Here is a 25,086-nt window from a genome sequence, read left to right on the forward strand (position 1 = left end):
TATGGGTCCCTCCCTCGCTGTGTGTGTGTGTCCCTCCCTCGCTGTGTGTGTGTCCCTCCCTCGCTGTGTGTGTGTGTGTGTCCCTCCCTCGCTGTGTGTGTGTGTGTGTGTGTGTGTCCCTCCCTCGCTGTGTGTGTGTGTGTGTGTCCCTCCCTCGCTGTGTGTGTGTGTCCCTCCCTCGCTGTGTGTGTGTGTGTGGGTCCCTCCCTCGCTGTGTGTGTGTGGATCCCTCCCTCGCTGTGTGTGTGGGTCCCTCCTTCGCTGTGTGTGTGTGTGTCCCTCCCTCGCTGTGTGTGTGTGTGTCCCTCCCTCGCTGTGTGTGTGTGTGTCCCTCCCTCGCTGTGTGTGTGTGTGTCCCTCCCTCACTGTGTGTGTGTGTGTCCCTCCCTCGCTGTGTGTGTGTGTTTCCCTCCCTCGCTGTGTGTGTGTGTCCCTCCCTCGCTGTGTGTGTGTGTGTGTGTGTCCCTCGCTGTGTGTGTGTGTGTGTTCCTCCCTCGCGCTGTGTGTGTGTCCCTCCCTCGCTGTGTGTGTGTGTGTCCCTCCCTCGCTGTGTGTGTGTGTGTGTGTCCCTCCCTCGTTGTGTGTGTGTGACCCTCCCTCGCTTTGTGTGTGTGACCCTCCCTCGCTGTGTGTGTGTGTGTCCCTCCCTCGCTGTGTGTGTGTGTGTCCCTCCCTCGCTGTGTGTGTGTGTGTCCCTCCCTCGCTGTGTGTGTGTCCCTCCCTCGCTGTGTGTGTGTGTGTGTGTCCCTCCCTCGCTGTGTGTGTGTGTCCCTCCCTCGCTGTGTGTGTGTGTGTGTGTGTGTGTGTGTGTGTGTGTGTCCCTCCCTCGCTGTGTGTGTGTGTGGGTCCCTCCCTCGCTGTGTGTGTGTGGGTCCCTCCTTCGCTGTGTGTGTGTGTGTCCCTCCCTCGCTGTGTGTGTGTGTGTCCCTCCCTCGCTGTGTGTGTGTGTGTGTGTGTCCCTCCCGCGCTGTGTGTGTGTGTGTCCCTCCCTCGCTGTGTGTGTGTGTGTCCCTCCCTCGCTGTGTGTGTGTCCCTCCCTCGCTGTGTGTGTGTGTGTGTGTCCCTCGCTGTGTGTGTGTGTGTGTTCCTCCCTCGCGCTGTGTGTGTGTCCCTCCCGCGCTGTGTGTGTGTGTGTCCCTCCCTCGCTGTGTGTGTGTGTGTGTGTGAGTCCCTCCCTCGTTGTGTGTGTGTGACCCTCCCTCGCTTTGTGTGTGTGTGACCCTCCCTCGCTGTGTGTGTGTGTGTCCCTCCCTCGCTGTGTGTGTGTGTGTCCCTCCCTCGCTGTGTGTGTGTGTGTCCCTCCCTCGCTGTGTGTGTGTGTGTGTCCCTCCCTCGCTGTGTGTGTGTGTGTGTCCCTCCCTCGCTGTGTGTGTGTGGGTCCCTCCCTCGCTGTGTGTGTGTCCCTCCCTCGCTGTGTGTGTGCGTGTCCCTCCCTCGCTGTGTGTGTGTGTGTGTGTGTCCCTCCCTCGCTGTGTGTGTGTGTGTGTGTGTGTGTGTGTCCCTCCCTCGCTGTGTGTGTGTGTGTGTGTGTCCGTGTCCCTCCCTCGCTGTGTGTGTGTGTGTGGGTCCCTCCCTCGCTGTGTGTGTGTGTGTCCCTCCCTCGCTGTGTGTGTGTGTGTCCCTCCCTCGCTGTGTGTGTGTGTGTGTGTGTCCCTCCCTCGCTGTGTGTGTGTGTGTCCCTCCCTCGCTGTGTGTGTGTGTGTCCCTCCCTCGCTGTGTGTGTGTGTCCCTCCCTCGCTGTGTGTGTGTGTGTGTGTCCCTCGCTGTGTGTGTGTGTTCCTCCCTCGCGCTGTGTGTGTCCCTCCCGCGCTGTGTGTGTGTGTGTCCCTCCCTCGCTGTGTGTGTGTGTGTGTGAGTCCCTCCCTCGTTGTGTGTGTGTGACCCTCCCTCGCTTTGTGTGTGTGTGACCCTCCCTCGCTGTGTGTGTGTGTGACCCTCCCTCGCTGTGTGTGTGTGTGTCCCTCCCTCGCTGTGTGTGTGTGTCCCTCCCTCGCTGTGTGTGTGTGTGTGTGAGTCCCTCCCTCGTTGTGTGTGTGTGACCCTCCCTCGCTTTGTGTGTGTGTGACCCTCCCTCGCTGTGTGTGTGTGTGACCCTCCCTCGCTGTGTGTGTGTGTGTCCCTCCCTCGCTGTGTGTGTGTGTCCCTCCCTCGCTGTGTGTGTGTGTGTCCTTCCCTCGCTGTGTGTGTGTGTCCTTCCCTCGCTGTGTGTGTGTGTCCCTCCCTCGCTGTGTGTGTGTGTGTCCTTCCCTCGCTGTGTGTGTGTGTCCTTCCCTCGCTGTGTGTGTGTGTCCCTCCCTCGCTGTGTGTGTGTGTGTGTGTGTGTGTGTGTGTGTGTGTCCCTCCCTCGCTGTGTGTGTGTGTGTGTGTCCCTCCCTCGCTGTGTGTGTGGGTCCCTCCCTCGCTGTGTGTGTGTCCCTCCCTCGCTGTGTGTGTGTGTGTCCCTCCCTCGCTGTGTGTGTGTGTGTCCCTCCCTCGCTGTGTGTGTGTGTCCCTCCCTCGCTGTGTGTGTGTGTGTGTGTGTCCCTCCCTCGCTGTGTGTGTGTGTGTGTGTGTCCCTCCCTCGCTGTGTGTGTGTGTCCCTCCCTCGCTGTGTGTGTGTGACCCTCCCTCGCTGTGTGTGTGTGTGTCCCTCCCTCGCTGTGTGTGTGTGTGTGTGTCCCTCCCTCGCTGTGTGTGTGTGTGTGTCCCTCCCTCGCTGTGTGTGTGTGTCCCTCCCTCGCTGTGTGTGTGTGTGTGTGTCCCTCCCTCGCTGTGTGTGTGTGTCCCTCCCTCGCTGTGTGTGTGTGACCCTCCCTCGCTGTGTGTGTGTGTGTCCCTCGCTCGCTGTGTGTGTGTGTGTGTGTCCCTCCCTCGCTGTGTGTGTGTGCGTTCCTCGCTGTGTGTGTGTGTGTCCCTCCCTCGCTGTGTGTGTGTGTGGCCTTCCCTCGCTCAGTGTGTGTGTGTGTCCCTCTCTCGCTGTGTGTGTGTGTCCCTCTCTCGCTGTGTGTGTGTGTGTCCCTCTCTCGCTGTGTGTGTGTGTGTCCCTCTCTCGCTGTGTGTGTGTGTGTCCCTCTCTCGCTGTGTGTGTGTGTGTCCCTCCCTCGCTGTGTGTGTGTCCCTCCCTCGCTGTGTGTGTGTGTGTCCCTCTCTCGCTGTGTGTGTGTGTGTCCCTCCCTCGCTGTGTGTGTGTGTGTGTCCCTCCCTCGCTGTGTGTGTGTGTGTGTCCCTCCCTCGCTCTGTGTGTGTGTGTCCCTCCCTCGCTGTGTGTGCATGTCCCTCCCTCGCTGTGTGTGTGTGTGTGTGTGTCCCTCCCTCGCTGTGTGTGTGTGTGTCCCTCCCTCGCTGTGTGTGTGTGTCCTTCCCTCGGTGTGTGTGTGTCCGTGTGTGTGTGTCCCTCCCTCGCTGTGTGTGTGTGTGTGTCCCTCCCTCGCTGTGTGTGTGTGTGTGTGTGTCCCTCCCTCGCTGTGTGTGTGTGTCCCTCCCTCGCTGTGTGTGTGTGACCCTCCCTCGCTGTGTGTGTGTGTGTCCCTCCCTCGCTGTGTGTGTGTGTGTGTGTGTGTGCGTTCCTCGCTGTGTGTGTGTGTGTCCCTCCCTCGCTGTGTGTGTGTGTGGCCTTCCCTCGCTGTGTGTGTGTGTGTGTCCCTCTTTCGCTGTGTGTGTGTGTCCCTCTCTCGCTGTGTGTGTGTGTCCCTCTCTCGCTGTGTGTGTGTGTCCCTCTCTCGCTGTGTGTGTGTGTGTCCCTCCCTCGCTGTGTGTGTGTGTGTGTGTCCCTCCCTCGCTGTGTGTGTGTGTGTGTGTGCGTCCCTCCCTCGCTGTGTGTGTGTGTGTCCCACCCTCGCTGTGTGTGTGTGTGTCCCTCCCTCGCTGTGTGTGTGTGTGTGTGTCCTTCCCTCGCTGTGTTTGTGTGTGTCCCTCCCTCGCTGTGTGTGTGTGGCCTTCCCTCGCTGTGTGTGTGTGTGTGTGTCCCTCTCTCGCTGTGTGTGTGTGTGTCCTTCCCTCACTGTGTTTGTGTGTGTCCCTCCCTCGCTGTGTGTGTGTGTGGCTTTCCCTCGCTGTGTGTGTGTGTGTGTCCCTCCCTCGCTGTGTGTGTGTGTGGCCTTCCCTCGCTGTGTGTGTGTGTGTGTCCCTCCCTCGCTGTGTGTGCGTTTCCCTCCCTCGCTGTGTGTGCGTTTCCCTCCCTCGCTGTGTGTGCGTTTCCCTCCCTCGCTGTGTGTGTGTGTGTCCCTCCCTCGCTGTGTGTGTGTGTGTGTGTCCCTCCCTCGCTGTGTGTGTGTGTCCTTCCCTCGCTGTGTGTGTGTGTGTCCCTCCCTCGCTGTGTGTGTCCCTCCCTCGCTGTGTGTGTGTGTGTCCCTCCCTCGCTGTGTGTGTGTGTGTCCCTCCCTCGCTGTGTGTGTGTGTGTCCCTCCCTCGCTGTGTGTGTGTGTGTCCCTCCCTCGCAGTGTGTGTGTGTGTCCCTCCCTCGCAGTGTGTGTGTGTGTCCCTCCCTCGCTGTGTGTGTGTGTGTCCCTCCCTCGCTGTGTGTGCGTGTCCCTCCCTCGCTGTGTGTGCGTGTCCCTCCCTCGCTGTGTGTGTGTCCTTCCCTCGCTGTGTGTGTGTCCTTCCCTCGCCGTGTGTGTGTGTGTCCTTCCCTCGCCGTGTGTGTGTGTCCCTCCCTCGCTGTGTGTGTGTGTGTCCCTCCCTCGCTGTTTGTGTGTGTGTCCCTCCCTCGCTGTGTGTGTGTGTCCTTCCCTCGCTGTGTGTGTGTGTGTCCCTCCCTCGCTGTGTGTGTGTGTGTGTCCCTCCCTCGCTGTGTGTGTGTGTGTCCCTCCCTCGCTGTGTGTGTGTGTGTCCCTCCCTCGCTGTGTGTGTGTGTGTCCTTCCCTCACTGTGTGTGTGTGTGTGTCCCTCCCTCGCTGTGTGTGTGTGTGTGTGTGTGTGTGTGTGTGTCCCTCCCTCGCTGTGTGTGTGTGTGTTTCCTTCCCTCGCTGTGTGTGTGTGTGTGTCCCTCCCTCGCTGTGTGTGTGTGAGTGTGTGTCCCTCCCTCACTGTGTGTGTGTATGTGTGTCCCTCCCTCGCTGTGTGTGTATGTCCCTCCCTCGCTGTGTGTGTGTGTGTGAGTCCTTCCCTCACTGTGTGTGTCTGTGTGTCTCTCCCTCGGTGTGTGTGTGTCCCTCCCTCGCTGTGTGTGTGTGTGAGTCCCTCGCTGTGTGTGTGTGTCCCTCCCTCGCTGTGTGTGTGTGTGTGTGTGTCCCTCCCTCGCTGTGTGTGTGTGTGTGTCCATCCCTCGCTGTGTGTGTGTGTGAGTGTCCCTCCCTCGCTGTGTGTGTGTGTGTCCCTCCCTCGCTGTGTGTGTGTGTGTCCCTCCCTCGCTGTGTGTGTGTCCCTCCCTCGCTGTGTGTGTGTGTCCCTCCCTCGCTGTGTGTGTGTGTGTGTCCATCCCTCGCTGTGTGTGTGTGTGAGTGTCCCTCCCTCGCTGTGTGTGTGTGTGTCCCTCCCTCGCTGTGTGTGTGTGTGTCCCTCCCTCGCTGTGTGTGTGTGTGTCCCTCCCTCGCTGTGTGTGTGTGTGTGTGTGTGTCCCTCCCTCGCTGTGTGTGTGTGTGTGTGTGTGTGCCCCTCCCTCGCTGTGTGTGTGTGTGTCCCTCCCTCGCTGTGTGTGTGTGTGTGTGAATCCCTCGCTGTGTGTGTGTGTGTCCCTCCCTCGCTGTGTGTGTGTGTGTCCCTCCCTCGCTGTGTGTGTGTGTCCCTCCCTCGCTGTGTGTGTGTGAGTCCCTCGCTGTGTGTGTGTGTGTGTGTGTGTGTGAGTCCCTCGCTGTGTGTGTGTGTCCCTCCCTCGCTGTGTGTGTGTGTGTGTGTGTGAGTCCCTCGCTGTGTGTGCGTGTCCCTCCCTCGCTGTGTGTGTGTGTGTCCCTCCCTCGCTGTGTGTGTGTGTGTGTCCCTTCCTCGCTGTGTTGTCCCTCCCTCGCTGTGTGTGTGTGTGTGTCCCTCCCTCGCTGTGTGTGTGTGTGTGTCCCTCCCTCGCTGTGTGTGTGTGTGTCCCTCCCTCGCTGTGTGTGTGTGTGTCCCTCCCTCGCTGTGTGTGTGTGTGTGTGTGTCCCTCCCTCCCTGTGTGTGTGTGTCCTTCCCTCGCTGTGTGTGTGTGTCCCTCCCTCGCTGTGTGTGTGTGTCCCTCCCTCGCTGTGTGTGTGTGTGTGTGTGTGTCCCTCCCTCGCTGTGTGTGTGTGTGTCCCTCCCTCGCTGTGTGTGTGTCCTTCCCTCGCTGTGTGTGTGTCCCTCCCTCGCTGTGTGTTTGTGTCCCTCCCTCGGTGTGTGTGTGTGTCCCTCCCTCGCTGTGTGTGTGTGTGTGTCCCTCCCTCGCTGTGTGTGTCCCTCCCTCGCTGTGTGTGTGTGTGTGTGTGTTCCTCCCTCGCTGTGTGTGTGTGTGTGTCCCTCCCTCGCTGTGTGTGTGTGTCCCTCCCTCGCTGTGTGTGTGTGTGTCCCTCCCTCGCTGTGTGTGTATGTGTGTGTGTCCCTCCCTCGCTGTTTGTGTGTGTGTCCCTCCCTCGCTGTGTGTGTGTGTGTGTGTGTCCCTCCCTCGCTGTGTGTGTGTGTGTCCCTCCTTCGCTGTGTGTGTGTGTGACCCTCCCTCGCTGTGTGTGTGTGTGTGTGTGTCCTTCCCTCGCTGTGTGTGTGTGTGTCCCTCCCTCGCTGTGTGTGTGTCCCTCCCTCGCTGTGTGTGTGTGTGACCCTCCCTCGCTGTGTGTGTGTGTGTGTGTGTCCTTCCCTCGCTGTGTGTGTGTGTGTCCCTCCCTCGCTGTGTGTGTGTCCCTCCCTCGCTGTGTGTGTGTCCCTCCCTCTCTGTGTGTGTTTGTGTCCCTCCCTCGCTGTGTGTGTCCCTCCCTCGCTGTGTGTGTGTGTGTGTGTGTCCCTCCCTCGCTGTGTGTGTGTGTGTCCCTCCCTCGCTGTGTGTGTGTGTGTCCCTCCCTCGCTGTGAGTGTGTGTGTGTCCCTCCCTCGCTGTGTGTGTGTGTGTCCTTCCTTCGCTGTGTGTGTGTGTCCCTCCCTCGCTGTGTGTGTGTGTGTCCCTCCTGTGTGTGTGTCCCTCCCTCGCTGTGTGTGTGTGTGTGTCCCTCCCTCGCTGTGTGTGTGTGTGTCCCTCCCTCGCTGTGTGTGTGTGTGTCTCTCCCTCGCTGTGTGTGTGTGTGTCCCTCCCTCGCTGTGTGTGTGTGTGTCCCTCCCTCGCTGTGTGTGCGTTTCCCTCCCTCGCTGTGTGTGTGTGTGTCCCTCCCTCGCTGTGTGTGTGTGTGTGTGTCCCTCCCTCGCTGTGTATGTGTGTTTGTGTGTCCTTCCCTCGCTGTGTGTGTGTGTGTCCCACCCTCGCTGTGTGTGTGTGTGTGTCCCTCCCTCGCTGTGTGTGTGTGTGTCCTTGCCCTGCCGTGTGTGTGTGTGTCCCTCCCTCGCTGTGTGTGCGTGTGTCCCTCCCTCGCTGTGTGTGTGTGTGTGTCCCTCCCTCGCTGTGTGTGTGTGTGTCCTTGCCTCGCCGTGTGTGTGTGTGTCCCTCCCTCGCTGTGTGTGCGTGTGTCCCTCCCTCGCTGTGTGTGTGTGTGACCCTCCCTCGCTGTGTGTGTGTGTGACCCTCCCTCGCTGTGTGTGTGTGTGACCCTCCCTCGCTGTGTGTGTGTGTGTCCCTCCCTCGCTGTGTGTCTGTGTGTCCCTCCCTCGCTGTGTGTGTGTGTGACCCTCCCTCGCTGTGTGTGTGTGACCCTCCCTCGCTGTGTGTGTGTGTGACCCTCCCTCGCTGTGTGTGTGTGTGTCCCTCCCTCGCTGTGTGTGTGTGTCCCTCCCTCGCTGTGTGTGCGTGTCCCTCCCTCGCCGTGTGTGTGTGTGTCCTTCCCTCGCCGTGTGTGTGTGTCCCTCCCTCGCTGTGTGTGTGTGTGTCCCTCCCTCGCTGTGTGTGTGTCCTTCCCTCGCTGTGTGTGTGTGTGTGTCCCTCCCTCGCTGTGTGTGTGTGTGTGTGTGTGTGTGTGTGTGTGTGTGTGTGTGTGTGTCCCTCCCTCGCTGTGTGTGTGTGTGTCCTTCCCTCGCTGTGTGTGTGTGTGTGTGTCCATCCCTCGCTGTGTGTGTGTGTCCCTCCCTCGCTGTGTGTGTGTGTGTGTGTGTGTGTGTGTGTGTCTGTGTGTCTCTCCCTCGGTGTGTGTGTGTCCATCCCTCGCTGTGTGTGTGTGTGTGTGAGTCCCTCGCTGTGTGTGTGTGTGTGTGTGTGTGTGTGAGTCCCTCGCTGTGTGTGTGTGTGTGTGTGAGTCCCACGCTGTGTGTGTGTGTCCCTCCCTCGCTGTGTGTGTGTGTGAGTCCCTCGCTGTGTGTGTGTGTCCCTCCCTCGCTGTGTGTGTGTGTGTCCCTCCCTCGCTGTGTGTGTGTGTGTGTGTGTCCCTCCCTCGCTGTGTGTGTGTGTGTGTCCCTCCCTCGCTGTGTGTGTGTGTGTGTCCCTCCCTCGCTGTGTGTGTGTGTGTCCCTCCCTCGCTGTGTGTGTGTGTGTCCCTCCCTTGCTGTGTGTGTGTGTCCCTCCCTCGCTGTGTGTGTGTGTGTGTGTGTCCCTCCCTCGGTGTGTGTGTCCCTCCCTCGCTGTGTGTGTGTGTCCCTCCCTCGCTCTGTGTGTGTGTCCCTCCCTCGCTGTGTGTGTGTGTGTCCCTCCCTCGCTGTGTGTGTGTGTGTCCCTCCCTCGCTGTGTGTGTGTGTGTGAGTCCCTCGCTGTGTGTGTGTGTGTGTGTGTGTGTGTGTGTGTGTGTGAGTCCCTCGCTGTGTGTGTGTGTCCCTCCCTCGCTGTGTGTGTGTCCCTCCCTCGCTGTGTGTGTGTCCCTCCCTCGGTGTGTGTGTGTGTCCCTCACTCGCTGTGTGTGTGTGTGTGTCCCTCCCTCGCTGTGTGTGTGTGTGTGTGTGTGTGTGTCCCTCCCTCGCTGTGTGTGTGTGTGTGTTCCTCCCTCGCTGTGTGTGTGTGTGTGTGTGTGTGTCCCTCCCTCCCTCGCTGTGTGTGTGTGTGTGTGTGTCCCTCCCTCGCTGTGTGTGTGTGTGTGTCCCTCCCTCGCTGTTTGTGTGTGTGTCCCTCCCTCGCTGTGTGTGTGTGTGTCCCTCCCTCGCTGTGTGTGTGTGTGTCCCTCCCTCGCTGTCTGTGTTTGTGTGTGTCCCTCCCTTGCTGTTTGTGTGTGTCCCTCCCTTGCTGTTTGTGTGTGTCCCTCCCTTGCTGTTTGTGTGTATACCTCCCTCGCTGTGTGTGTGTCCCTCCCTCGCTGTGTGTGTGTCCCTCCCTCGCTGTGTGTGTGTCCCTCCCTCGCTGTGTGTGTGTGTGTGTCCCTCCCTCGGTGTGTGTGTCCCTCCCTCGCTGTGTGTGTGTGTCCCTCCCTCGCTGTGTGTGTGTGTGTCCCTCCCTCGCTGTGTGTGTGTGTGTCCCTCCCTCGCTGTGTGTGTGTGTGTGAGTCCCTCGCTGTGTGTGTGTGTGTGTGTGTGTGAGTCCCTCGCTGTGTGTGTGTGTCCCTCCCTCGCTGTGTGTGTCCCTCCCTCGCTGTGTGTGTGTGTGTCCCTCCCTCGCTGTGTGTGTGTCCCTCCCTCGCTGTGTGTGTGTCCCTCCCTCGCTGTGTGTTTGTGTCCCTCCCTCGGTGTGTGTGTCTGTCCCTCACTCGCTGTGTGTGTGTGTGTGTCCCTCCCTCGCTGTGTGTGTGTCCCTCCCTCGCTGTGTGTTTGTGTCCCTCCCTCGGTGTGTGTGTGTGTCCCTCACTCGCTGTGTGTGTGTGTGTGTGTGTGTTCCTCCCTCGCTGTGTGTGTGTGTGTGTCCCTCCCTCGCTGTGTGTGTGTGTGTCCCTCCCTCGCTGTGTGTGTGTGTGTGTCCCTCCCTCGCTGTTTGTGTGTGTGTCCCTCCCTCGCTGTGTGTGTGTGTGTGTGTCCCTCCCTCGCTGTGTGTGTGTGTGTCCCTCCCTCGCTGTCTGTGTGTGTGTGTGTCCCTCCCTCGCTGTGTGTGTCCCCCTCCCTCGCTGTGTGTGTCCCCCTCCCTCGCTGTGTGTGTGTGTGTGTGTGTCCCTCCCTCGCTGTGTGTGTGTGTCCCTCCCTCGCTGTGTGTGTGTGTGTGTGTCCCTCCCTCGCTGTGTGTGTGTGTGTGTCCCTCCCTCGCTGTGTGTGTGTGTGTCCCTCCCTCGCTGTGTGTGTGTGTGTCCCTCCCTCGCTGTGTGTGTGTGTGTCCCTCCCTCGCTGTGTGTGTGTGTGACCCTCCCTCGCTGTGTGTGTGTGTGACCCTCCCTCGCTGTGTGTGTGTGTGACCCTCCCTCGCTGTGTGTGTGTGTCCCTCCCTCGCTGTGTGTGTGTGTGACCCTTCCTCGCTGTGTGTGTGTGTGTCCCTCCCTCGCTGTGTGTGTGTGTGACCCTCCCTCGCTGTGTGTGTGTGACCCTCCCTCGCTGTGTGTGTGTGTGTCCCTCCCTCGCTGTGTGTGTGTGTCCCTCCCTCGCTGTGTGTGCGTGTCCCTCCCTCGCTGTGTGTGTCCTTCCCTCGCTGTGTGTGTGTCCTTCCCTCGCTGTGTGTGTGTCCTTCCCTCGCCGTGTGTGTGTGTGTCCCTCCCTCGCCGTGTGTGTGTGTGTCCTTCCCTCGCCGTGTGTGTGTGTCCCTCCCTCGCTGTGTGTGTGTGTGTCCCTCCCTCGCTGTGTGTGTGTGTGTCCCTCCCTCGCTATGTGTGTGTCCTTCCCTCGCTGTGTGTGTGTGTGTGTGTCCCTCCCTCGCTGTGTGTGTGTGTGTGTGTGTGTGTGTGTGTGTCCCTCCCTCGCTGTGTGTGTATGTGTGTGTCCTTCCCTCGCTGTGTGTGTGTGTGTGTCCTTCCCTCGCTGTGTGTGTGTGTGTGTCCCTCCCTCGCTGTGTGTGTGTGTGTGTCCCTCCCTCGCTGTGTGTGTGTGTATGTCCCTCCCTCGCTGTGTGTGTGTGAGTCCTTCCCTCACTGTGTGTGTCTGTGTGTCTCTCCCTCGGTGTGTGTGTGTCCCTCCCTCGCTGTGTGTGTGTGTGTGTGTGTGAGTCCCTCGCTGTGTGTGTGTGTGAGTCCCTCGCTGTGTGTGTGTGTGTCCCTCCCTCGCTGTGTGTGTGTGTGTCCCTCCCTCGCTGTGTGTGTGTGTGTCCCTCCCTCGCTGTGTGTGTGTGTGTCCCTCCCTCGCTGTGTGTGTGTCCTTCCCTCGCTGTGTGTGTGTGTGTCCCTCCCTCGCTGTGTGTGTGTGTCCCTCCCTCGCTGTGTGTGTGTGTCCCTCCCTCGCTGTGTGTGTGTGTGTGTGTGTCCCTCCCTCGCTGTGTGTGTGTGTGTCCCTCCCTCGCTGTGTGTGTGTGTCCCTCCCTCGCTGTGTGTGTGTGTGTCCCTCCCTCGCTGTGTGTGTGTGTGTCCCTCCCTCGCTGTGTGTGTGTGTCCCTCCCTCGCTGTGTGTGTGTGTGTGTGTGTGAGTCCCTCGCTGTGTGTGTGTGTGTGTGTGTGTCCTTCCCTTGCTGTGTGTGTGTGTGTGTGTCCATCCCTCGCTGTGTGTGTGTGTGTGTGTCCCTCCCTCGCTGTGTGTGTGTGTGTGTGTGTGTGTGTGTGTGTCTGTGTGTGTGTGTCTGTGTGTCTCTCCCTCGGTGTGTGTGTGTCCCTCCCTCGCTGTGTGTGTGTGTGTGTGAGTCCCTCGCTGTGTGTGTGTGTGTGTGTGTGTGTGTGAGTCCCTCGCTGTGTGTGTGTGTGTGTGTGAGTCCCACGCTGTGTGTGTGTGTCCCTCCCTCGCTGTGTGTGTGTGTGAGTCCCTCGCTGTGTGTGTGTGTCCCTCCCTCGCTGTGTGTGTGTGTGTCCCTCCCTCGCTGTGTGTGTGTGTGTGTGTGTCCCTCCCTCGCTGTGTGTGTGTGTGTGTCCCTCCCTCGCTGTGTGTGTGTGTGTGTCCCTCCCTCGCTGTGTGTGTGTGTGTCCCTCCCTCGCTGTGTGTGTGTGTGTCCCTCCCTCGCTGTGTGTGTGTGTGTCCCTCCCTCGCTGTGTGTGTGTGTCCCTCCCTCGCTGTGTGTGTGTGTGTGTGTGTCCCTCCCTCGGTGTGTGTGTCCCTCCCTCGCTGTGTGTGTGTGTCCCTCCCTCGCTCTGTGTGTGTGTCCCTCCCTCGCTGTGTGTGTGTGTGTCCCTCCCTCGCTGTGTGTGTGTGTGTCCCTCCCTCGCTGTGTGTGTGTGTGTGTGAGTCCCTCGCTGTGTGTGTGTGTGTGTGTGTGTGTGTGTGTGTGTGTGAGTCCCTCGCTGTGTGTGTGTGTCCCTCCCTCGCTGTGTGTGTGTCCCTCCCTCGCTGTGTGTGTGTCCCTCCCTCGGTGTGTGTGTGTGTCCCTCACTCGCTGTGTGTGTGTGTGTGTCCCTCCCTCGCTGTGTGTGTGTGTGTGTGTGTGTGTGTGTCCCTCCCTCGCTGTGTGTGTGTGTGTGTTCCTCCCTCGCTGTGTGTGTGTGTGTGTGTGTGTGTCCCTCCCTCCCTCGCTGTGTGTGTGTGTGTGTGTGTCCCTCCCTCGCTGTGTGTGTGTGTGTGTGTCCCTCCCTCGCTGTTTGTGTGTGTGTCCCTCCCTCGCTGTGTGTGTGTGTGTCCCTCCCTCGCTGTGTGTGTGTGTGTCCCTCCCTCGCTGTCTGTGTTTGTGTGTGTCCCTCCCTTGCTGTTTGTGTGTGTCCCTCCCTTGCTGTTTGTGTGTGTCCCTCCCTTGCTGTTTGTGTGTATACCTCCCTCGCTGTGTGTGTGTCCCTCCCTCGCTGTGTGTGTGTCCCTCCCTCGCTGTGTGTGTGTCCCTCCCTCGCTGTGTGTGTGTGTGTGTGTGTCCCTCCCTCGGTGTGTGTGTCCCTCCCTCGCTGTGTGTGTGTGTCCCTCCCTCGCTGTGTGTGTGTGTGTCCCTCCCTCGCTGTGTGTGTGTGTGTCCCTCCCTCGCTGTGTGTGTGTGTGTGAGTCCCTCGCTGTGTGTGTGTGTGTGTGTGTGTGTGAGTCCCTCGCTGTGTGTGTGTGTCCCTCCCTCGCTGTGTGTGTCCCTCCCTCGCTGTGTGTGTGTGTGTCCCTCCCTCGCTGTGTGTGTGTCCCTCCCTCGCTGTGTGTGTGTCCCTCCCTCGCTGTGTGTTTGTGTCCCTCCCTCGGTGTGTGTGTCTGTCCCTCACTCGCTGTGTGTGTGTGTGTGTCCCTCCCTCGCTGTGTGTGTGTCCCTCCCTCGCTGTGTGTTTGTGTCCCTCCCTCGGTGTGTGTGTGTGTCCCTCACTTGCTGTGTGTGTGTGTGTGTGTGTGTTCCTCCCTCGCTGTGTGTGTGTGTGTGTCCCTCCCTCGCTGTGTGTGTGTGTGTCCCTCCCTCGCTGTGTGTGTGTGTGTGTCCCTCCCTCGCTGTTTGTGTGTGTGTCCCTCCCTCGCTGTGTGTGTGTGTGTGTGTGTGTGTGTCCCTCCCTTGCTGTGTGTGTGTGTGTGTGTGTGTGTGTGTCCCTCCCTCGCTGTGTGTGTGTGTGTCCCTCCCTCGCTGTCTGTGTGTGTGTGTGTCCCTCCCTCGCTGTGGGTGTGTCCCTCCCTCGCTGTGTGTGTGTCCCTCCCTCGCTGTGTGTGTGTGTGTGTGTGTCCCTCCCTCGCTGTGTGTGTGTGTCCCTCCCTCGCTGTGTGTGTGTGTGTGTGTCCCTCCCTCGCTGTGTGTGTGTGTGTGTCCCTCCCTCGCTGTGTGTGTGTGTGTCCCTCCCTCGCTGTGTGTGTGTGTGTCCCTCCCTCGCTGTGTGTGTGTGTGACCCTCCCTCGCTGTGTGTGTGTGTGACCCTCCCTCGCTGTGTGTGTGTGTCCCTCCCTACGCTGTGTGTGTGTGTGTGTGTGTCCCTCCCTCGCTGTGTGTGTGTGTGACCCTCCCTCGCTGTGTGTGTGTGACCCTCCCTCGCTGTGTGTGTGTGTGTCCCTCCCTCGCTGTGTGTGTGTGTCCCTCCCTCGCTGTGTGTGCGTGTCCCTCCCTCGCTGTGTGTGTCCTTCCCTCGCTGTGTGTGTGTCCTTCCCTCGCCGTGTGTGTGTGTGTCCCTCCCTCGCCGTGTGTGTGTGTGTCCTTCCCTCGCCGTGTGTGTGTGTCCCTCCCTCGCTGTGTGTGTGTGTGTCCCTCCCTCGCTGTGTGTGTGTGTGTCCCTCCCTCGCTATGTGTGTGTCCTTCCCTCGCTGTGTGTGTGTGTGTGTCCCTCCCTCGCTGTGTGTGTGTGTGTGTGTGTGTGTGTGTGTCCCTCCCTCGCTGTGTGTGTATGTGTGTGTCCTTCCCTCGCTGTGTGTGTGTGTGTGTCCTTCCCTCGCTGTGTGTGTGTGTGTGTCCCTCCCTCGCTGTGTGTGTGTGTGTGTGTGTGTGTGTGTCCCTCCCTCGCTGTGTGTGTGTGTATGTCCCTCCCTCGCTGTGTGTGTGTGAGTCCTTCCCTCACTGTGTGTGTCTGTGTGTCTCTCCCTCGGTGTGTGTGTGTCCCTCCCTCGCTGTGTGTGTGTGTGTGTGTGTGAGTCCCTCGCTGTGTGTGTGTGTGTGTGTGTGAGTCCCTCGCTGTGTGTGTGTGTGTCCCTCCCTCGCTGTGTGTGTGTGTGTCCCTCCCTCGCTGTGTGTGTGTGTGTGTCCCTCCCTCGCTGTGTGTGTGTGTGTCCCTCCCTCGCTGTGTGTGTGTCCTTCCCTCGCTGTGTGTGTGTGTGTCCCTCCCTCGCTGTGTGTGTGTGTCCCTCCCTCGCTGTGTGTGTGTGTCCCTCCCTCGCTGTGTGTGTGTGTGTGTGTGTGTCCCTCCCTCGCTGTGTGTGTGTGTGTCCCTCCCTCGCTGTGAGTGTGTGTCCCTCCCTCGCTGTGTGTGTGTGTGTCCCTCCCTCGCTGTGTGTGTGTGTCCCTCCCTCGCTGTGTGTGTGTGTGAGTCCCTCGCTGTGTGTGTGTGTGTGTGTGTGTGTGAGTCCCTCGCTGTGTGTGTGTGTCCCTCCCTCGCTGTGTGTGTGTCCCTCCCTCGCTGTGTGTGTGTGTGTGTCCCTCCCTCGCTGTTTGTGTGTCCCTCCCTCGCTGTGTGTGTGTCCCTCCCTCGCTGTGTGTTTGTGTCCCTCCCTCGGTGTGTGTGTGTGTCCCACCCTCGCTGTGTGTGTGTGTGTGTGTCCCTCCCTCGCTGTGTGTGTGTGTCCCTCCCTCGCTGTGTGTGTGTGTGTGTGTGTGTGTGTCCCTCCCTCGCTGTGTGTGTGTGTGTGTCCCTCCCTTGCTGTGTGTGTGTGTGTGTGTGTCCCTCCCTCGCTGTGTGTGTGTGTGTGTCCCTCCCTCGCTGTTTGTGTGTGTGTCCCTCCCTCGCTGTGTGTGTGTGTGTGTGTGTGTCCCTCCCTCGCTGTGTGTGTGTGTGTCCCTCCCTCGCTGTCTGTGTTTGTGTGTGTCCCTCCCTTGCTGTTTGTGTGTGTCCCTCCCTTGCTGTTTGTGTGTGTCCCTCCCTCGCTGTGTGTGTGTGTGTGTCCCTCCCTCGCTGTTTGTGTGTGTGTCCCTCCCTCGCTGTGTGTGTGTGTGTGTGTGTGTCCCTCCCTCGCTGTGTGTGTGTGTGTCCCTCCCTCGCTGTCTGTGTTTGTGTGTGTGTCCCTCCCTCGGTGTGTGTGTCCCTCCCTCGCTGTGTGTGTGTGTCCCTCCCTCGCTGTGTGTGTGTGTGTCCCTCCCTCGCTGTGTGTGTGTGTGTCCCTCCCTCGCTGTGTGTGTGTGTGTGAGTCCCTCGCTGTGTGTGTGTGTGTGTGTGTGTGAGTCCCTCGCTGTGTGTGTGTGTCCCTCCCTCGCTGTGTGTGTGTCCCTCCCTCGCTGTGTGTGTGTGTGTCCCTCCCTCGCTGTGTGTGTGTCCCTCCCTCGCTGTGTGTGTGTCCCTCCCTCGCTGTGTGTTTGTGTCCCTCCCTCGGTGTGTGTGTGTGTCCCTCACTCGCTGTGTGTGTGTGTGTGTGTGTGTCCCTCCCTCGCTGTGTGTGTGTCCCTCCCTCGCTGTGTGTTTGTGTCCCTCCCTCGGTGTGTGTGTGTGTCCCTCACTCGCTGTGTGTGTGTGTGTGTGTGTGTTCCTCCCTCGCTGTGTGTGTGTCCCTCCCTCGCTGTGTGTGTGTGTGTCCCTCCCTCGCTGTGTGTGTGTGTGTGTCCCTCCCTCGCTGTCTGTGTGTGTGTGTCCCTCCCTCGCTGTGTGTTTGTGTGTGTGTCCCTCCCTCGCTGTGGGTGTGTCCCTCCCTCGCTGTGTGTGTGTCCCTCCCTCGCTGTGTGTGTGTGTGTGTGTGTCCCTCCCTCGCTGTGTGTGTGTGTCCCTCCCTCGCTGTGTGTGTGTGTCCCTCCCTCGCTGTGTGTGTCCCTCCCTCACTGTGTGTGTGTGTGTGTCCCTCCCTCGCTGTGTGTGTGTGTGACCCTCCCTCGCTGTGTGTGTGTGTGACCCTCCCTCGCTGTGTGTGTGTGTGACCCTCCCTCGCTGTGTGTGTGTGTCCCTCCCTCGCTGTGTGTGTGTGTGTGTGTGTCCCTCCCTCGCTGTGTGTGTGTGTGACCCTCCCTCGCTGTGTGTGTGTGACCCTCCCTCGCTGTGTGTGTGTCCTTCCCTCGCCGTGTGTGTGTGTGTCCCTCCCTCGCCGTGTGTGTGTGTGTCCTTCCCTCGCCGTGTGTGTGTGTGTCCTTCCCTCGCCGTGTGTGTGTGTCCCTCCCTCGCTGTGTGTGTGTCCTTCCCTCGCTGTGTGTGTGTCCCTCCCTCGCCGTGTGTGTGTGTGTCCTTCCCTCGCCGTGTGTGTGTGTGTCCTTCCCTCGCCGTGTGTGTGTGTCCCTCCCTCGCCGTGTGTGTGTGTGTCCCTCCCTCGCTGTGTGTGTGTCCTTCCCTCGCTGTGTGTGTGTGTGTGTGTCCCTCCCTCGCTGTGTGTGTGTGTGTGTGTGTCCCTCCCTCGCTGTGTGTGTATGTGTGTGTCCTTACCTCGCTGTGTGTGTGTGTGTGTCCTTCCCTCGCTGTGTGTGTGTGTGTGTCCCTCCCTCGCTGTGTGTGTGTGTGTGTGTGTGTGTGTCCCTCCCTCGCTGTGTGTGTGTGTATGTCCCTCCCTCGCTGTGTGTGTGTGAGTCCTTCCCTCACTGTGTGTGTCTGTGTGTCTCTCCCTCGGTGTGTGTGTGTCCCTCCCTCGCTGTGTGTGTGTGTGTGTGTGTGTGAGTCCCTCGCTGTGTGTGTGTGTGTGTGTGTGTGAGTCCCTCGCTGTGTGTGTGTGTGTCCCTCCCTCGCTGTGTGTGTGTGTGTCCCTCCCTCGCTGTGTGTGTGTGTGTCCCTCCCTCGCTGTGTGTGTGTGTGTGTCCCTCCCTCGCTGTGTGTGTGTGTGTCCCTCCCTCGCTGTGTGTGTGTGTCCCTCCCTCGCTGTGTGTGTGTGTGTGTCCCTCCCTCGCTGTGTGTGTGTGTGTCCCTCCCTCGCTGTGTGTGTGTGTCCCTCCCTCGCTGTGTGTGTGTGTGTGTGTGTGTCCCTCCCTCGCTGTGTGTGTGTGTGTCCCTCCCTCGCTGTGTGTGTGTGTCCCTCCCTCGCTGTGTGTGTGTGTGTCCCTCCCTCGCTGTGTGTGTGTGTGTCCCTCCCTCGCTGTGTGTGTGTGTGTCCCTCCCTCGCTGTGTGTGTGTGTGAGTCCCTCGCTGTGTGTGTGTGTGTGTGTGTATGAGTCCCTCGCTGTGTGTGTGTGTCCCTCCCTCGCTGTGTGTGTGTCCCTCCCTCGCTGTGTGTGTGTGTGTGTGTGTCCCTCCCTCGCTGTTTGTGTGTCCCTCCCTCGCTGTGTGTGTGTCCCTCCCTCGCTGTGTGTTTGTGTCCCTCCCTCGGTGTGTGTGTGTGTCCCACCCTCGCTGTGTGTGTGTGTGTGTGTGTGTGTCCCTCCCTCGCTGTGTGTGTGTGTGTGTGTGTGTCCCTCCCTCGCTGTGTGTGTGTGTGTGTGTCCCTCCCTCGCTGTGTGTGTGTGTGTGTCCCTCCCTTGCTGTGTGTGTGTGTGTGTGTGTGTCCCTCCCTCGCTGTGTGTGTGTGTGTGTCCCTCCCTCGTTGTGTGTGTGTGTGACCCTCCCTCGCTGTTTGTGTGTGTGTCCCTCCCTCGCGGTGTGTGTGTGTGTGTCCCTCCCTCGTTGTGTGTGTGTGTGACCCTCCCTCGCTGTTTGTGTGTGTGTCCCTCCCTCGCGGTGTGTGTGTGTGTGTCCCTCCCTCGCTGTGTGTGTGTGTGTCCCTCCCTCGCTGTCTGTGTGTGTGTGTGTGTGTCCCTCCCTTGCTGTTTGTGTGTGTCCCTCCCTCGCTGTGTGTGTGTCCCTCCCTCGCTGTGTGTGTGTGTGTGTGTGTCCTTCCCTCGCTGTGTGTGTGTGTGTCCCTCCCTCGCTGTGTGTGTGTGTGTCCCTCCCTCGCTGTGTGTGTGTGTCCCTCCCTCGCTGTGTGTGTGTGTCCCTCCCTCGCTGTGTGTGTGTGTCCCTCCCTCGCTGTGTGTGTGTGTGTGTCCCTCCCTCGCTGTGTGTGTGTGTCCCTCCCTTGCTGTGTGTGTGTGTCCCTCCCTCGCTGTGTGTGTGTGTGTCCCTCCCTCGCTGTGTGTGTGTGTGTCCCTCCCTCGCTGTGTGTGTGTGTGTCCCTCCCTCGCTGTGTGTGTGTGTCCCTCCCTCGCTGTGTGTGTGTGTGTGTGTGTGTCCTTCCCTCGCTGTGTGTGTGTGTGTGTCCCTCCCTCGCTGTGTGTGTGTGTGTCCCTCCCTCGCTGTGTGTGTGTGTGTCCCTCCCTCGCTGTGTGTGTCCCTCCCTCGCTGTGTGTGTGTGTGTCCCTCCCTCGCTGTGTGTGTGTGTCCCTCCCTCGCTGTGTGTGTGTGTGTCCCTCCCTCGCTGTGTGTGTGTGTCCCTCCCTCGCTGTGTGTGTGTGTCCCTCCCTCGCTGTGTGTGTGTGTGTGTGTGTGACCCTCCCTCGCTGTGTGTGTGTGTGTCCCTCCCTCGCTGTGTGTGTGTGTGTCCCTCCCTCGCTGTGTGTGTGTGTCCCTCCCTCGCTGTGTGTGTGTGTGTCCCTCCCTCGCTGTGTGTGTGTGTGTCCCTCCCTCGCTGTGTGTGTGTGTGTCCCTCCCTCGCTGTGTGTGTGTGTGTGTGTGTGTCCCTCCCTCGCTGTGAGTGTGTGTGTGTCCCTCCCTCACTGTGTGTGTGTGTGTCCTTCCTTCGCTGTGTGTGTGTGTGTCCCTCCCTCGCTGTGTGTGTCCCTCCCTCGCTGTGTGTGTGTGTTTCCCTCCCTCGCTGTGTGTGTGTGTGTGTCCCTCCCTCACTGTGTGTGTGTGTGTCCCTCCCTCGCTGTGTGTGTGTGTGTCCCTCCCTCACTGTGTGTGTGTGTGTCCCTCCCTCGCTGTGTGTGTGTGTGTCCTTCCTTCGCTGTGTGTGTGTGTGTGTGTCCCTCCCTCGCTGTGAGTGTGTGTGTCCCTCCCTCGCTGTGTGTGTGTGTGTCCCTCCCTCGCTGTGTGTGTGTCCCTCCCTCGCTGTGTGTGTGTGTGTGTGTGTCCCTCCCTCGCTGTGTGTGTGTGTGTCCCTCCCTCGCTGTGAGTGTGTGTGTCCCTCCCTCGCTCTGTGTGTGTGTGTCCCTCCCTCGCTGTGTGTGTGTCCCTCCCTCGCTGTGTGTGTGTGTGTGAGTCCCTCCCTCGCTGTGTGTGTGTGTCCCTCCCTCGCTGTGTGTGTGTGTGACCCTCCCTCGCTGTGTGTGTGACCCTCCCTCGCTGTGTGTGTGTGTGTCCTTCCCTCGCTGTGTGTGTGTGTGTCCCTCTCTCGCTGTGTGTGTGTGTGTCTCCCTCTCTCACTGTGTGTGCGTGTCCCTCCCTCGCTGTGTGTGTGTGTGTCCCTCTCTCGCTGTGTTTGCGTGTGTCTCCCTCACTGTGTGTGTGTGTCCCTCCCTCACTGTGTGTGTGTGTGTGTGTGTGTGTCCCTCCCTCACTGTGCGTGTGTGTGTGTGTGTGTCCCTCCCTCGCTGTGTATGTGTGTGTGTGTCCCTCCCTCGCTGTGTGTGTGTGTGTGTGTGTCCCTCCCTCGCTGTGTGTGTGTGTCCCTCCCTCGCTGTGTGTGTGTCCCTCCCTCGCTGTATGTGTGTGTGTCCCTCCCTCGCTGTCTGTGTGTGTGTGTGTCCCTCCCTTGCTGTTTGTGTGTCCCTCCCTCGCTGTGTGTGTGTCCTTCCCTCGCTGTGTGTGTGTGTCCCTCCCTCGCTGTGTGTGTGTGTGTCCTTCCCTCGCTGTGTGTGTGTGTGTCCCTCCCTCGCTGTGTGTGTGTGTGTCCCATCCCTCGCTGTGTGTGTGTGTCCCTCCCTTGCTGTTTGTGTGTCCCTCCCTCGCTGTGTGTGTGTCCCTCCCTCGCTGTGTGTGTGTGTCCCTCCCTCGCTGTGTGTGTGTGTCCCTCCCTCGCTGTGTGTGTGTGTCCTTCCTTCGCTGTGTGTGTGTGTGTCCCTCCCTCGCTGTGTGTGTGTGTGTCCCTCCCTCGCTGTGTGTGTGTGTCCTTCCTTCGCTGTGTGTGTGTGTGTCCCTCCCTCGCTGTGTGTGTGTCCCTCCCTCGCTGTGTGTGTGTGTCCCTCCCTCGCTGTGTGTGTGTGTGTGTGTCCCTCCCTCGCTGTGTGTGTGTGTCCCTCCCTCGCTGTGTGTGTGTGTGTCCCTCCCTCGCTGTGTGTGTGTCCCTCCCTCGCTGTGTGTGTGTGTCCTTCCCTCGCTGTGTGTGTGTGTCCCTCCCTCGCTGTGTGTGTGTGTGTGTGTCCCTCCCTCGCTGTGTGTGTGTGTGTGTGTCCCTCCCTCGCTGTGTGTGTGTGTCCCTCCCTCGCTGTGTGTGTGTCCCTCCCTCGCTGTGTGTGTGTGTGTCCCTCCCTCGCTGTGTGTGTGTGTGTCCCTCCCTCGCTGTGTGTGTCCCTCCCTCGCTGTGTGTGTGTGTTTCCCTCCCTCGCTGTGTGTGTGTGTGTCCCTCCCTCGCTGTGTGTGTGTGTGTCCCTCCCTCGCTGTGTGTGTGTGTGTCCCTCCCTCGCTGTGTGTGTGTGTGTGTCCCTCCCTCGCTGTGTGTGTGTGTGTCCCTCCCTCACTGTGTGTGTGTCCCTCCCTCGCTGTGTGTGTGTGTGTCCCTCCCTCGCTGTGTGTGTGTGTGTCCCTCCCTCGCTGTGTGTGTGTGTGTCCCTCCCTCGCTGTGTGTGTGTGTGTCCCTCCCTCGCTGTGTGTGTGTGTGTCCCTCCCTCGCTGTGTGTGTGTGTGTGTCCCTCCCTCGCTGTGTGTGTGTGTGTCCCTCCCTCACTGTGTGTGTGTCCCTCCCTCGCTGTGTGTGTGTGTGTCCCTCCCTCGCTGTGTGTGTGTGTGTCCCTCCCTCGCTGTGTGTGTGTGTGTCCCTCCCTCGCTGTGTGTGTGTGTGTCCCTCCCTCGCTGTGTGTGTGTGTCCCTCCCTCGCTGTGTGTGTGTCCCTCCCTCGCTGTGTGTGTGTGTGTCCCTCCCTCGCTGTGTGTGTGTGTGTCCCTCCCTCGCTGTGTGTGTCCCTCCCTCGCTGTGTGTGTGTGTTTCCCTCCCTCGCTGTGTGTGTGTGTGTCCCTCCCTCGCTGTGTGTGTGTGTGTCCCTCCCTCGCTGTGTGTGTGTGTGTCCCTCCCTCGCTGTGTGTGTGTGTGTGTCCCTCCCTCGCTGTGTGTGTGTGTGTCCCTCCCTCACTGTGTGTGTGTCCCTCCCTCGCTGTGTGTGTGTGTGTCCCTCCCTCGCTGTGTGTGTGTGTGTCCCTCCCTCGCTGTGTGTGTGTGTGTCCCTCCCTCGCTGTGTGTGTGTGAGTCCCTCCCTCGCTGTGTGTGTGTGCCCCTCCCTCGCTGTGTGTGTGTGTGTGTCCCTCCCTCGCTGTGTGTGTGTGTGTCCCTCCCTCGCTGTGTGTGTGTGAGTCCCTCCCTCGCTGTGTGTGTGTGTGTCCCCCTCCCTCGCTGTGTGTGTGTGTGTGTCCCTCCCTCGCTGTGTGTGTGTGTGTGTCCCTCCCTCGCTGTGTGTGTGTGTGTGTCCCTCCCTCGCTGTGTGTGTGTGTGTCCCTCCCTCGCTGTGTGTGTGTGTGTCCCTCCCTCGCTGTGTGTGTGTGTCCCCCTCCCTCGCTGTGTGTGTGTGTGTGCCCCTCCCTCGCTGTGTGTGTGTGTGTGTCCCTCCCTCGCTGTGTGTGTGTGTGGGTGTCCCCCTCCCTCGCTGTGTGTGTGTGTGTGTGTGTCCCTCCCTCGCTGTGTGTGTGAGTGTGTCCCTCCCTCGCTGTGTGTGTGTGTGTGAGTCCCTCCCTCGCTGTGTGTGTGTGTCCCTCCCTCGCTGTGTGTGTGTGTGTCCCTCCCTCGCTGTGTGTGTGTGTGTCCCTCCCTCGCTGTGTGTGTGTGTGTGAGTCCCTCCCTCGCTGTGTGTGTGTGACCCTCCCTCGCTGTGTGTGTGTGTGTCCTTCCCTCGCTGTGTGTGTGTGTGACCCTCCCTCGCTGTGTGTGTGTGTGTCCTTCCCTCGCTGTGTGTGTGTGTGTCCCTCTCTAGCTGTGTGTGTGTGTGTCTCCCTCTCTCACTGTGTGTGCGTGTCCCTCCCTCACTGTGTGTGTGTGTGTCCCTCCCTCGCTGTGTGTCCCTCCCTCGCCGTGTGTGTGTGTGTCCCTCTCTCGCTGTGTGTGTGTGTCCCTCCCTCGCTGTGTGTGTGTGTGTCCCTCCCTCACTGTGTGTGTGTGTGTGTGTGTGTCCCTCCCTCGCTGTGTGTGTGTGTGTCCCTCCCTCGCTGTGTGTGTGTGTGTGTGTCCCTCCCTCGCTATGTGTGTGTGTGTGTGTCCCTCCCTCGCTGTGTGTGTGTGTGTCCCTCCCTCGCTGTGTGTGTGTCTCCCTCCCTCACTGTATTTGTGTGTGTGTGTCCCTCCCTCGCTGTGTGTGTGTGTGTGTCCCTCCCTCGCTGTGTGTGTGTGTGTCCCTCCCTCGCTGTGTGTGTGTGTGTCCTTCCCTCGCTGTGTGTGTGTGTGTGTGTGTGTGTCCCTCCCTCGCTGTGTGCGTGTGTGTCCCTCCCTCGCGGTGTGTGTGTGTCCCTCCCTCGCTGTGTGTGTGTGTCCTTCCCTCGCTGTGTGTGTGTGTGTCCCTCCCTCGCTGTGTGTGTGTGTGTGTGTGTGTCCCTCCCTCGCTGTCTGTGTGTGTGTCCCTCCCTCGCTGTGTGTGTGTGTGTGTCCCTCCCTCGCTGTGTGTGTGTCCCTCCCTCGCTGTGTGTGTGTCCCTCCCTCGCTGTGTGTGTGTCCCTCCCTCGCTGTGTGTGTGTGTCCCTCCCTCGCTGTGTGTGTGTGTGTGTCCCTCCCTCGTTGTGTGTGTGACCCTCCCTCGCTGTGTGTGTGTGTGTCCTTCCCTCGCTGTGTGTGTGTGTGTCTCTCTCGCTGTGTGTGCGTGTCCCTCCCTCGCTGTGTGTGTGTGTGTCCCTCCCTCGCTGTGTGTGTGTGTGTGTCCCTCCCTCGCTGTGTGTGTGTGTGTGTGACCCTCCCTCGCTGTGTGTGTGTGTGTGCCTCCCTCGCTGTGTGTGTGTGTGTCCCTCCCTCGCTGTGTGTGTGTGTCTCCCTCTCTCACTGTGTGTGCGTGTCCCTCTCTCGCTGTGTGTGTGTGTGTCCCTCTCTCGCTGTGTGTGTGTGTGTCCCTCTCTCGCTGTGTGTGTGTGTGTCCCTCCCTCGCTGTGTGTGTGTGTGTCCCTCCCTCGCTGTGTGTGTTTGTGTGTGTCCCTCCCTCGCTGTGTGTGTGTGTGTGTGTGTGTGCGTGTGTCCCTCCCTCGCTGTGTGTGTGTGTGTGTCCCTCGCTGCGTTTGTGTGTGTGTGTCCCTCCCTCGCTGTGTGTGTGTGTGTCCCTCCCTCGCTGTGTGTGTGTGTCCTTCCCTCGCTGTGTGTGTGTGTGTGTGAGTCCCTCCCTCGCTGTGTGTGTGTGTGTCCCCCTCGCTGTGTGTGTGTGTGTGTGTGTGTCCCTCCCTCGCTGTGTGTGTGTGTGTCCCTCCCTTGCTGTGTGTGTGTGTGTGTGTCCCTCCCTCGCTCTGTGTGTGTGTGTCCTTCCCTCGCTGTGTATCCTTCCTTCGCTGTGTGTGTGTGTGTCCCTCCCTCGCTGTGTGTTTGTGTGTGTCCCTCCCTCGCTGTGTGTGTGTCCCTCCCTCGCTGTGTGTGTGTGTGTGAGTCCCTCCCTCGCTGTGTGTGTGTCCCTCTCTCACTGTGTGTGTGTGTCCCTCCCTCGCTGTGTGTGTGTGTGTCCCTCTCTCACTGTGTGTGTGTGTCCCTCCCTCGCTGTGTGTGTGTGTGTGAGTCCCTCCCTCGCTGTGTGTGTGTGTGTCCCTCCCTCGCTGTGTGTGTGTGTGTCCCTCCCTCGCTGTGTGTGTGTGTGTCCCTCCCTCACTGTGTGTGTGTGTGTCCTTCCCTCGCTGTGTGTGTGTGTGTCCTTCCTTCGCTGCGTGTGTGTGTGTCCTTCCCTCGCTGTGTGTGTCCCTCTCTCACTGTGTGTGCGTGTGCCTCTCTCACTGTGTGTGTGTGTGTCCCTCCCTCGCTGTGTGTGTGTGTGTCCCTCCCTCGCTGTGTGTGTGTGTCCCTCTCTCACTGTGTGTGTGTGTCCCTCCCTCGCTGTGTGTGTGTGTGTCCCTCCCTCGCTGTGTGTGTGTGTGTGTCCCTCCCTCGCTGTGTGTGTGTGTGTGTCCCTCCCTCGCTGTGTGTGTGTGTGTGTCCCTCCCTCGCTGTGTGTGTGTGTGTGTGTCCCTCCCTCGCTGTGTGTGTGTGTGTCCCTCCCTCGCTGTGTGTGTGCGTGTCCCTCCCTCGCTGTGTGTGTGCGTGTCCCTCCCTCGCTGTGTGTGTGTGTGTCCTTCCCTCACTGTGTGTGTGTCCCTCCCTCGCTGTGTGTGTGTGTCCCTCCCTCGCTGTGTGTGTGTGTCCCTCCCTCGCTGTGTGTGTGTGTGTGTCCCTCTCTCGCTGTGTGTGCGTGTCCCTCCCTCGCTGTGTGTGTGTGTGTCCCTCCCTCGCTGTGTGTGTGTGTGTGCGTGTCCTTCCCTCGCTGTCTGTGTGTGTGTCCCTCTCTCACTGTGTGTGTGTGTGTGTCCCTCCCTCGCTGTGTGTGTGTTTGTCCCTCCCTCGCTGTGTGTGTGCATGTCCCTCTCTCACTGTGTGTGTCTGTGTTTGTGTGCTTCCTCATGCACGTGTCACTCCCTCACTATGTGTGTGTTCCCTCCCTCGCTGTCTGTGTGTGCATGTGTGTCCCTCCCTCGCTGTGT

The 25,086-nt window shown here is 60.2% G+C and overlaps 1 long non-coding RNA gene across 1 annotated transcript in view; it reads left to right on the forward strand.

The window, feature by feature from the left end:
- LOC148141969 (uncharacterized) overlaps positions 1–25,086 on the forward strand; it is a 124,213-nt gene that overhangs the window by 55,457 nt on the left and 43,670 nt on the right. The window lies entirely within an intron of this gene.

The sequence above is a fragment of the Chiloscyllium plagiosum genome, unplaced genomic scaffold (genome assembly GCF_037043375.1).
Source record: "Chiloscyllium plagiosum isolate Xiang-an unplaced genomic scaffold, Cpla_swu_hap1 HiC_scaffold_31, whole genome shotgun sequence".
NCBI lineage: Eukaryota > Metazoa > Chordata > Chondrichthyes > Orectolobiformes > Hemiscylliidae > Chiloscyllium > Chiloscyllium plagiosum.